The following is a 12,140-nucleotide window of genomic DNA, read 5'->3' on the forward strand; positions in this document are numbered from 1 at the left end:
AATTTTTTGTGGTAATCAACATTATACCACAAATGCTGTCGATTGAGCTTAACTTGTTTTGAACCTGGAATGTTCCTTTAATAATATTATTGATGTAGAATACTTAAAACATAAGTTATGTTTATATGTACATCTGTTTGCGTTTCTGTGACGACTGAAAATGTGTACAGACATAAAGACATTATTTTAAAGTTGCTGATAGGAGAAACAAAATTTTCGATGAAATGTGTTTTAGAAAGTAAATTAAAAATGAAGTAATTAGTAATGTGATTACTTTTTTGATGAATTAATCAGTAAAACAATCTAATTACAATTTTAGAGAAGTAATTAGAAATCAGTAATGGATTACATTTTTGAGTAACTTTTTTGAGTAACCCAACACTGTAAACAATGAGCCAACACAAATGTCCAGTGTGAGCACCCCTGGAGACCTACTGTGTGAAATGAAAAAGGATTAGTTTGGTCATGTATTCATTTTGCACTCAAATAAGATCATATCAGCACTACATTTAGAGTCAAGAGAGAATATTTATTCCAATAGTATAGAATAACAGAATTACTGTAGATAAAATCTAACTCATAATTAAATCTTTATTCAGTCCACTGCCAGTTTGTCTATTATAAAACGTTTGAGTCTGCAAGACTGTTTCACAGGGGTAACCTTTCTGTTATATTTGGGGTAAAGAATGTTGCAGCATCCACAGCAGATCCGTGGCAAGAAATTCTGGGCCCTCTGACTGTATATTGCTTTGGGCCCCCTTCATATGAATAATTTCAATTTAAAATTTGTTGTGGGCCGCCCTGGACCTGTGGGCCATTAGAATCGTTACCACCTTTCAGCCCATTAGCTACAGCCCCAATTCACAGACTAGAAATGTATTTCGAAATGGCATACTACCATGTAAACCATTCCAAACTCAGCCTTGGGTAAACTTTAAACTGTGTCAGCCATTCTTTGACTTGTAGAATAGCGTTCAGTCAATGTCAACTATAGGTCATGCGTTTAACTATGCCGTACAAACTCGAGACCACCCAGCCCCCATACACATCAAGAGCATCAACATTCATTGCTGCTAAATCCAAGGACAACAGGATATCAACCTGATATCACAACTTCCGCAGGAGGTTGTGTAATTGCAGTGCTATTGCACATTAACGCTGACTTGCCCAGTCCGCCGCTTGAGGTACAATATCATCCATATCTGATAAATTCGCTTGCATTGGTTGGGTTAAGCAATCATGGGGTGGGTTTATTGCTGACATTTACTTAATACTAAACCCTGCAGCTCTACTACTGAAGACTTGCACCATCCATGATTATGGTGTGAACCCAATAACCCCTGAAGAGAGCAGATCACCATTCCCCATGCATATATTATTAAAGAAGCCAGAAGAACAGCAACAGAATACCATTAAAGTACTCACTCTCAGTTAGCATGTAAAGTGATTTTAAACTTTCACCAATCAATGATTTTCTTTAAAACAATATTATTGTTTACCTTTAAAAAGCAATTTATGTAACAAAGAATGCGGTCATGAAAGCATTTTATGGCAGATTAACATAAATATTAGCATATACGTTATATCTTGCAGAGGCTATATTGCTTTTAGGCTATTAAGAAATTGTGTGCATGAACATTTATGACAAATAATGTGTAGCCTACATATTATATAAAAATACTTTAAGGTATTTTAAGGTACTTTAAGGTAAAAAAAAAAAAAAAAGGATTTTAATAAAAAAAATCTTTCACACTCTATTGCACAAATACAATTTGTCTTTGTCGTCCACAGTAAAATAACATGAACTTGTAAATGGTAATTTTTTTTTCCTACTGACTTCACAGTAATTTCACAAGAAAGATAGACTCCATCCTTAACTATACAGTAAACTCAATAACCCCTCAGAGAACAGCCCATCCCCCTGGTTTACATATAAGGCTGTGAACTTGGGATTTTTCCAGTGCATATTTTAACATGCACAGTGTTTTTTTTTGAAACAATGAAACAAACTGAGCTTTTGAGTTTAAAAACGTTTTAAAATAGGAACTGATTCCATTGCTTACTCTAAATAAAGGATTCAATGGAGTGAATAAATGGCTTCACTAAGCTTCAGCGAATAACATTGTTAGCCCCAAAGCTATTCATCAAGAAACCAAACTTCGTATTATCAATATGATGGACATGTCATATATTTTTTTTACCAGCTTGATTTAATTGCAAGCATGACTTTATCGAACATACTGCAGATTTGCTGCATAGCCTATATGGCAGAAACACCATCCATAGCTATACACTGAACCTAATAACTTCTTGATGGAGAGCCGCCCATCCCCCATGTCCCATATATCATACAGAAACCTTGAGTGCAGTGAAAGAATGTTACAAATGCTCACATAGTTTTACACAAGTTAAGAAATATTGTGCAGAGTAGTTCAAATGTAAATGTATATACATTTCCTCACAGATATAAGAATTGTCTGACACAGGACTTTCAGAAAGGCAAGGGTAGCTTAAAAGTAAGTATAAGTGATCCTAAATTTAGTTTCATTTTATGAATAAGAATATAATTTTTATGGGGATAAAATGATCAAACTTAATAGCTAAAACTACATCTGAACAGGTAATTGGCTGTTTCCTTTTAAACGTGGAGATGGAGATGCCTGACAACCACTTATAGTGCAGTTGCTATGGTAATTTACATGGCAGTAGAAGGTGTAATTATCAAATGTAGAGGAAGTGACCTTTCCTTTATATTTAATTTTCCCCCCGAAAATTTACCATGAAAAGCTTTAATGAAAAAGGAACCTTTTAACACTTCTTAAACTTAACCTTGCATGTCTTTATTTCTCTCTTTCTTTCTTTCATTCTTTCTCTATCTATCATTTATCTATCTATCTATCTATATATCATCTAACTATCTATATATATATATATCTCATTTATCTATCTATCTATCATCTATCTATCTATCTATCATTTATCTATCTATCTATCATTTATCTATCTATCTATCTGTCTATCATTTATCTATCTGTCTGTCTACCTATCTATCTATCTATATATCATCTAACTATCTATATATATCTCTCATTTATCTATCTATCATCTATCTATCTATCTATCTATCATTTATCTATCTATAATTTATCTATCTATCTATCTATCATTTATCTATCTGTCTATCTATCTGTCTATCATTTATCTATCTGTCTGTCTACCTATCTATCTATCTATATATCATCTAACTATCTATATATATCTCTCATTTATCTATCTATCTATCATCTATCTATCTATCTATCATTTATCTATCTATCTATCATCTATCATCTATCTATCTATCTATCTATCATTTATCTATCTGTCTATCTATCTGTCTATCATTTATCTATCTGTCTGTCTACCTATCTATCTATCTATATATCATCTATCTATATATATCTCTCATTTATCTATCTATCTATCATCTGTCTATCTATCTATCATTTATCTATCTATCTATCTATCATTTATCTATCTGTCTGTCTACCTATCTATCTATATATCATCTAACTATCTATATATATATAAAATATATATCATTTATCTATCTATCTATCATCTATCTATCTATCTATAATTTATCTATTTATCTATCATTTATCTATCTGTCTGTCTACCTATCTATATATCATCTAACTATCTCTATATATATATCATTTATCTATCTATCTATATATCATCTAACTATATATATATATATACAGGTGCATCTCAATAAATTAGAATGTCGTGGAAAAGTTCATTTATTTCAGTAATTCAACTCAAATTGTGAAACTCGTGTATTAAATAAATTCAATGCACACAGACTGAAGTAGTTTAAGTCTTTGGTTCTTTTAATTGTGATGATTTTGGCTCACATTTAACAAAAACCCACAATTCACTATCTCAAAAAATTAGAATACATCATAAGACCAATAAAAAAAACATTTTTAGTGAATTGTTGGCCTTCTGGAAAGTATGTTCATTTACTGTATATGTACTCAATACTTGGTAGGGGCTCCTTTTGCTTTAATTACTGCCTCAATTCGGCGTGGCATGGAGGTGATCAGTTTGTGGCACTGCTGAGGTGGTATGGAAGCCCAGGTTTCTTTGACAGTGGCCTTCAGCTCATCTGCATTTTTTGGTCTCTTGTTTCTCATTTTCCTTCTTGACAATACCCCATAGATTCTCTATGGGGTTCAGGTCTGGTGAGTTTGCTGGCCAGTCAAGCACACCAACACCATGGTCATTTAACCAACTTTTGGTGCTTTTGGCAGTGTGGGCAGGTGCCAAATCCTGCTGGAAAATGAAATCAGCATCTTTAAAAAGCTGGTCAGCAGAAGGAAGCACGAAGTGCTCCAAAATTTCTTGGTAAACGGGTGCAGTGACTTTGGTTTTCAAAAAACACAATGGACCAACACCAGCAGATGACATTGCACCTCAAATCATCACAGACTGTGGAAACTTAACACTGGACTTCAAGCAACTTGGGCTATGAGCTTCTCCACCCTTCCTCCAGACTCTAGGACCTTGGTTTCCAAATGAAATACAAAACTTGCTCTCATCTGAAAAGAGGACTTTGGACCACTGGGCAACAGTCCAGTTCTTCTTCTCCTTAGCCCAGGTAAGACGCCTCTGACGTTGTCTGTGGTTCAGGAGTGGCTTGACAAGAGGAATACGACAACTGTAGCCAAATTCCTTGACATGTCTGTGTGTGGTGGCTCTTGATGCCTTGACCCCAGCCTCAGTCCATTTCTTGTGAAGTTCACCCAAATTCTTGAATCGATTTTGCTTGACAATCATCTCTCGGTTGGTTGTGCATCTTTTTCTTCCACACTTTTTCCTTCCACTCAACTTTCTGTTAACATGCTTGGATACAGCACTCTGTGAACAGCCAGCTTCTTTGGCAATGAATGTTTGTGGCTTACCCTCCTTGTGAAGGGTGTCAATGATTTAGTCTTCTGGACAACTGTCAGATCAGCAGTCTTCCCCATGATTGTGTAGCCTAGTGAACCAAACTGAGAGACCGTTTTGAAGGCTCAGGAAACCTTTGCAGGTGTTTTGAGTTGATTAGCTGATTGGCATGTCACCATATTCTAATTTTTTGAGATAGTGAATTGGTGGGTTTTTGTTAAATGAGCCACAATCATCACAATTAAAAGAACCAAAGACTTAAACTACTTCAGTCTGTGTGCACTGAATTTATTTAATACACGAGTTTCACAATTTGAGTTGAATTACTGAAATAAATGAACTTTTCCACGACATTCTAATTTATTGAGATGCACCTGTATATATTATCTATCTATCTATCATCTATCATTTATCTATCTATCTATCATTTATCTATCTATCTATCTATCATTTATCTATCTGTCTATCTATCTATCATTTATCTATCTATCATTTATCTATATATCATCTATCTATCTATCTCTCATTCTTTTCTAACATCTATCTATCTATAAACATTTAAATGTAGTTTTAAAAACAAGGCTTTGTCAAGCCAACATCAAAGTTTGTCTCTACAAACTTTACTATCTAGTTCAAGATTAGTATTTTTGCAAAAATTCTTAATAAAAAGCTTTAAATAAAAGGAACACTTCTTCCACTACCCATTTAACCTTTAACCATGAAGGATATGTCTCATCATGTGTTTGCACAAAGGCCACCTGCTTAATTATTCAAATGTGAAAACACTTCAGCTTCAGTGTGTAGCCAGTCAGAGCAAGCTTACATTTATCTCATGTCTGCCAAACACGGAGGCTGACACTTACGTGTCACAAATGTGCCGTTATTTCAAAAGAAATAGTCTGGTAAACTCTCTGCGTCTTCTGCTTTACCACAATATTTCAAACTGAAGTATGTAATTCCTGCGACACTAGCGCCACCGAATGGAACTGCAAAAATAAACAATGTTTTCAAAACAACTTTCCGAATTCGCCCTTCTGGCCTGTACCATGAAGCCGGTTTCGGTGGCTAGCAAAGTAAGTTTTAGTTTAGTTTGCCTCAATCCCAGGTTTTAGGTACCATGAAAGTTGGTCGGCTTTTAGCCGTGTTCATCGCCATAGCAACTTACGCGACCTGCTCCGTAGCAGGTTTCATTCTGGATTACAGATGCTGAACCAATCAGCTGCGAGTAAAATGACATCTCTGACGCAATCAAGTCACTCCCTATGTCTCTTAAAGCACACGTTACAAATAAAATCTGAGAAATCCACAACATTGACTCTTCATGATAAATTATTTATTTGAGAATCTAAATGTAGATTTTCATCAGATAGTGTTGTATTTTATTTAAAATGTAATTGCTTTTCATTTACCCTCTTTAGCCACAGCAAAAACATTTTTGAAAATATAAACATAATATATTATGCTATCTATAAAACAGCCAGTAAAATGGATTAATATAATACCTGCAAAAAATAATCGTTTTTGAAATATTAAAAGCTCAATATTGCTATGGAAAGGGGTGAATGCCACCCAAAGCCCTTCTTTCTTTCATGGACGCGAGATGAACATACAGTATTTTACTTTAAGTTATAATAATATAAGCAGTACACAAAATACGTCTTATTATTGCATACCAGTTATTTGCATACAGTATTCCAAGTGCTCACTTTTTAATTAGTCAATAGTAGCCTTTTTCTATGCTTTTTATTTTTTGCATTGTACATCAAGAAAGAGAAAAAAAACACGATGTTATTATTAATAACCATATCAAATAACAATTCACAACATATTCTAATAACATGTATAATTCATTAATTTACATGTTATATTTTATTTCAAATAAACTGGAAAGAAAGTTAAGGCATCACCTCTTTTTTTAAATATTAAATGAGACAGGACATCATACCTCGTATTTGAACTCATTTTGTTCAAAAATCAAGAATCTGAAGGAAACAATCTATCTAAATTCATTTATAATATTTTTAAGCAAATCCCATTTATGTTCCCATTCTAGACTTTTATTATTAATCATAAATGTTACTTTCTCCATTTGGTATATTTCCTAAATCGTTTCTCTCCATCTTTGAAATTGTGGGGGTTCTTGTTTAAACCAATTTTCTGTTTCAAAGCTACTATTGTGATTACCCTAAATATATTTTGTTCAGTTTTATTTCTTAAGGACAATGGCATTTTACCCAAAATAAGGTTTTTTGGATGTATTTCTATTGTGCAGTTAAATATTAAATTAACTATTAAATATTAATCACTTCCAATGATTTGTCAATTTAGAGCACTCATATAGAATTTGAAAGTAATGAGCATTTTGTTCTCCACAATTTATCCAACAATCCCCTTTTACCATGCTATTGTATTTACTTTGAATAGCAGGTGCTATAAAAAATCTCATTTGTATCTTTCAAGCAGTTTCCCTCCAAACACTGGATTGAGTAGTATGGAATATATTACATGATATTTCTTCCCAGTCTTGCTGACTCATTTTTATTTTTAATTCATCCTCCCACCAACATATAATTTTATTCAGAGCGTCCTGTATATCTCTTTCAAGTGCACTCTTTAAAATTCCTAACATTTTTATTGAATTAGTTGTATTGTATGTATCGATTGTATCATTTATTAATGGATGCATTTCCTTTTTTTCTTTCTTTTACTTTAACTTCTGTTAAATCTTACCTGTAAATAATTAAAAAATTGTGAATTTGGAAGCTCATATTTTTTGCTAGGTTTGAAAAGGTATCCATTCCTTTATCAGTGAACAGTTGGTGGTATCTTTTCAGACCTCTATCTGCCCAAAACTTAAATGTATGATCTAATATATTTGGCATGAAATCAGGATCTTTAGCAATTTCTTGTAAATTAACTACACACTAAAAAATGTTGGGTTGAAAATAACCCAATTTGGGTTGTTTTGCAACCCACAGCTGTGTCAAATATGGACAAACCCAACCGTGGGTTATTTTGACCCAGCATGTTAGGTTGTAAAACCAACCCAAATCTATGGGTTGATTGTCTAACCCATCTTATGGGTAGTGATAATCTTTTGCTGGGTTGCAACAACCCAATGTGTAGGTAATGTGTTTCAAGCTGTGTATGAAGGATTTGAAAGGACAATATCAGTATTCTGCAGTTTTTGTGAATTTATTGCATTACTGCAGAGTGTCATAGTTTCATATTTTACTACCTTCCATTATTGTAACTATATACAGACAAAAAATAAAGCGTATTTCTTAGAGAAAGCATATAATTATATTTTCATTCTCAATGAACAATAAACCATATAAACCATCTCAATTCATCAAATTTCTGTTCACAAATCTTTAACAAAATTACATTAATAGCTTTGTTTCAAAAGTACATTAACATTACTACAATAAGGTAAACAAAGTTGCACAAGAACACAGTGGCACAAATATAAAAATGCATTATCAGCTTGGTTAAATTTAAGTCTGCAACCAGCTGGTGAAGATATTGGAGCATCAGACAGCTAAAAAGACTAAGATATACAGGTGCATCTCAATAAATTAGAATGTCGTGGAAAAGTTCATTTATTTCAGTAATTCAACTCAAATTGTGAAACTCGTGTATTAAATAAATTCAATGCACACAGACTGAAGTAGTTTAAGTCTTTGGTTCTTTTAATTGTGATGATTTTGGCTCACATTTAACAAAAACCCACCAATTCACTATCTCAAAAAATTAGAATACATCATAAGACCAATAAAAAAAAAATTTTTTAGTGAATTGTTGGCCTTCTGGAAAGTATGTTCATTTACTGTATATGTACTCAATACTTGGTAGGGGCTCCTTTTGCTTTAATTACTGCCTCAATTCGGCGTGGCATGGAGGTGATCAGTTTGTGGCACTGCTGAGGTGATATGGAAGCCCAGGTTTCTTTGACAGTGGCCTTCAGCTCATCTGCATTTTTTGGTCTCTTGTTTCTCATTTTCCTCTTGACAATACCCCATAGATTCTCTATGGGGTTCAGGTCTGGTGAGTTTGCTGGCCAGTCAAGCACACCAACACCATGGTCATTTAACCAACTTTTGGTGCTTTTGGCAGTGTGGGCAGGTGCCAAATCCTGCTGGAAAATGAAATCAGCATCTTTAAAAAGCTGGTCAGCAGAAGGAAGCATGAAGTGCTCCAAAATTTCTTGGTAAACGGGTGCAGTGACTTTGGTTTTCAAAGAACACAATGGACCAACACCAGCAGATGACATTGCACCCCAAATCATCACAGACTGTGGAAACTTAACACTGGACTTCAAGCAACTTGGGCTATGAGCTTCTCCACCCTTCCTCCAGACTCTAGGACCTTGGTTTCCAAATGAAATACAAAACTTGCTCTCATCTGAAAAGAGGACTTTGGACCACTGGGCAACAGTCCAGTTCTTCTTCTCCTTAGCCCAGGTAAGGCGCCTCTGACATTGTCTGTGGTTCAGGAGTGGCTTAACAAGAGGAATACGACAACTGTAGCCAAATTCCTTGACATGTCTGTGTGTGGTGGCTCTTGATGCCTTGACCCCAGCCTCAGTCCATTCCTTGTGAAGTTCACCCAAATTCTTGAATCGATTTTGCTTGACAATCATAAGGTTGCGGTTCTCTTGGTTGGTTGTGCATCTTTTTCTTCCACACTTTTTCCTTCCACTCAACTTTCTGTTAACATGCTTGGATACAGCACTCTGTGAACAGCCAGCTTCTTTGGCAATGAATGTTTGTGGCTTACCCTCCTTGTGAAGGGTGTCAGTGATTGTCTTCTGGACAACTGTCAGATCAGCAGTCTTCCCCATGATTGTGTAGCCTAGTGAACCAAACTGAGAGACCATTTTGAAGGCTCAGGAAACCTTTGCAGGTGTTTTGAGATGATTAGCTGATTGGCATGTCACCATATTCTAATTTTTTGAGATAGTGAATTGGTGGGTTTTTGTTAAATGTGAGCCAAAATCATCACAATTAAAAGAACCAAAGACTTAAACTACTTCAGTCTGTGTGCATTAAATTTATTTAATACACGAGTTTCACAATTTGAGTTGAATTACTGAAATAAATGAACTTTTCCACGACATTCTAATTTATTGAGATGCACCTGTATATAAAAAATTATTAAGGTAGGTTTGACAACTTTCTTCTTCATACAAACTCACATAACAAATGTTGTGGTTCCAGTACAGCTTAGCATGAAAAATAACCATGCAGCAGTCTTATTGAAGGGGATTTTGTTCCTGGGAGTTTGTAGACAACGGTCTGCAGAAACTCCCACACTGGTGCACACTGCTTTGGGAAATGAATGTCCAAAATATAAAAAAGTTTAAAGCATGTGTCCACAGCACCAAGGAGATTGTTTTGCTGTAGTGCCTGTCTGCCAACAACAACAAAGGCTTGATGGCACTGACTGTTGTCTCTGAGGCCAAGGACAAAGGGGATGGGTTTAGCGATCTCAGCCTCCCATAAGTATTCAGCCATGTTGGTCCCAACCTGTTAAGAACAGATAAAAACTTACAAGAATGCATGAGAAGAACATACAACACAATATACATGCATCATACAGCATTATTTTACAATATCAATCATCATCATTATTTTATATATCACACAGCTGACTCAAATGACCTTCTACTTTAATTTGCATAAGCATAGTCTTTTAAGTCATGAAATTAGTAATGTCACGATGTCCAGGACCAGATAGTCATTTCATCACCTTGTCCATCATTCCATATACCCCGTCTCTGTCATTTCAGATCACTCTCCCCTACCATGCAATAACCCAAGTTTTCCTGCTCCCTCCATCACCTGATCTCACCACCTACCTGCACACCTGTCCCTCACTTCCTAATCACCATCCCTTATATATATATATATATATATATATATATATATATATATATATACATACACACACATACACACACACACATACACACACACACACACACACACACATACACACATGCCCGCCCGCCCGCCCGCCCATTCCTTTTGTTCTCTGTCAGATCGTCAAATAAACTACTCAGTCTTTGCGTTCCAGTGTTCCACCTTTGTTCCTGTTTTCCTGGTTTTGACCTTGCCTGTTCCTGATTCCTGTCTGCCTGTTCCTTGCCTGATTTGCCTGCTTTGTTCGCCTTCACTGACTGAACACCTGTTGACGATCTATAGTAATGTACTTTCTTTGATCCTACCTGCCTGTCTCCAAGTATTGCTTTTGAGTCCTGTTCTGATTCTGAGCTGTGACAAGTAAAGCATTTGACACTTTGCACAAGGTAGTTTGAGGTGAGTATTGATGTATTTAGCCATTTTAGGTTGCTGTTAGTATGGTTTGCAAAGTGATGTGTGCAGTACTACATTACTTACATGCTTGAATTCAATGAAAGACTTTTTTCTTCCAAACTTGTTTTGAACATTTTCTTCCCACTTTTGTAGACAGGGTTGGCAAGATCACACAAAGCAGTCTGAGTGCAACATCAGCTTGGGCTTCTGTGCGGAGTAATATTTTGTATCATTTAGTAATTTTATTGTCATTATACTAAGCAACAACTATCAACTCTTGTATTCCCAACTGTACCTGGAGACAAATTGTCTATGTTGGAGAGAAGCTCCTGAGCCTTTCTCTCCTGGCTGGTGAAGTGCAGGATTTTGTCTTCTGCAAATAGCCTCTCTGCATGGTCGGGGATCAACACGAGAAGTCTTGTGAAATCTGAAAATGACAAAGCAGTAGTGCATTAACATCCAGTAAAAATTTCAAAGGCAATCCCCTGTCTTCAGCCTTTATTTAAAGAGTGTTTAACCCAGTAGCTGTGCAGCTACACAATTACAAGAGGCAGGTTTCTATTGCTGTAGCCCTTCACTTATGATGATGTCATAATTTGCACTGTGCGATGATGTCATGGGTGTGTTTACATTCCGTGGATTGCACATATTATTATTTTTTATTTATTTATTTTTTTCCCAGAGGATGGGCTATACAAAAAACAAAAATAAAAAATAAAAGAATTCAGGCAAAGGTCACACATCATTACAATACAGATTTGCGACGATAGCACGGATGCTTTCAGTGGCGGCAGGCAGCAGCTTCACTGATACATATAACGTGTTTGTTTTTGACGTGATGCGACGCTCGCGTCAGGTGTTTATTGACTTTGAACTAAATGACTCACA

The 12,140-nt window shown here is 35.3% G+C and overlaps 1 long non-coding RNA gene across 1 annotated transcript; it reads right to left on the reverse strand.

Annotated features, from left to right (window-relative positions):
- Positions 1-10,051: 10,051 nt before the first annotated feature.
- LOC127421252 (uncharacterized) lies at positions 10,052-11,842 on the reverse strand. Its single transcript, XR_007893969.1, has 3 exons — positions 11,548-11,842; positions 11,337-11,459; positions 10,052-10,463 (listed from the first exon to the last, which is right to left on the reverse strand). It is a non-coding gene; the product is annotated as an uncharacterized LOC127421252 (long non-coding RNA).
- Positions 11,843-12,140: the final 298 nt, after the last annotated feature.

This window comes from Myxocyprinus asiaticus, chromosome 30 (genome assembly GCF_019703515.2).
Source record: "Myxocyprinus asiaticus isolate MX2 ecotype Aquarium Trade chromosome 30, UBuf_Myxa_2, whole genome shotgun sequence".
NCBI lineage: Eukaryota > Metazoa > Chordata > Actinopteri > Cypriniformes > Catostomidae > Myxocyprinus > Myxocyprinus asiaticus.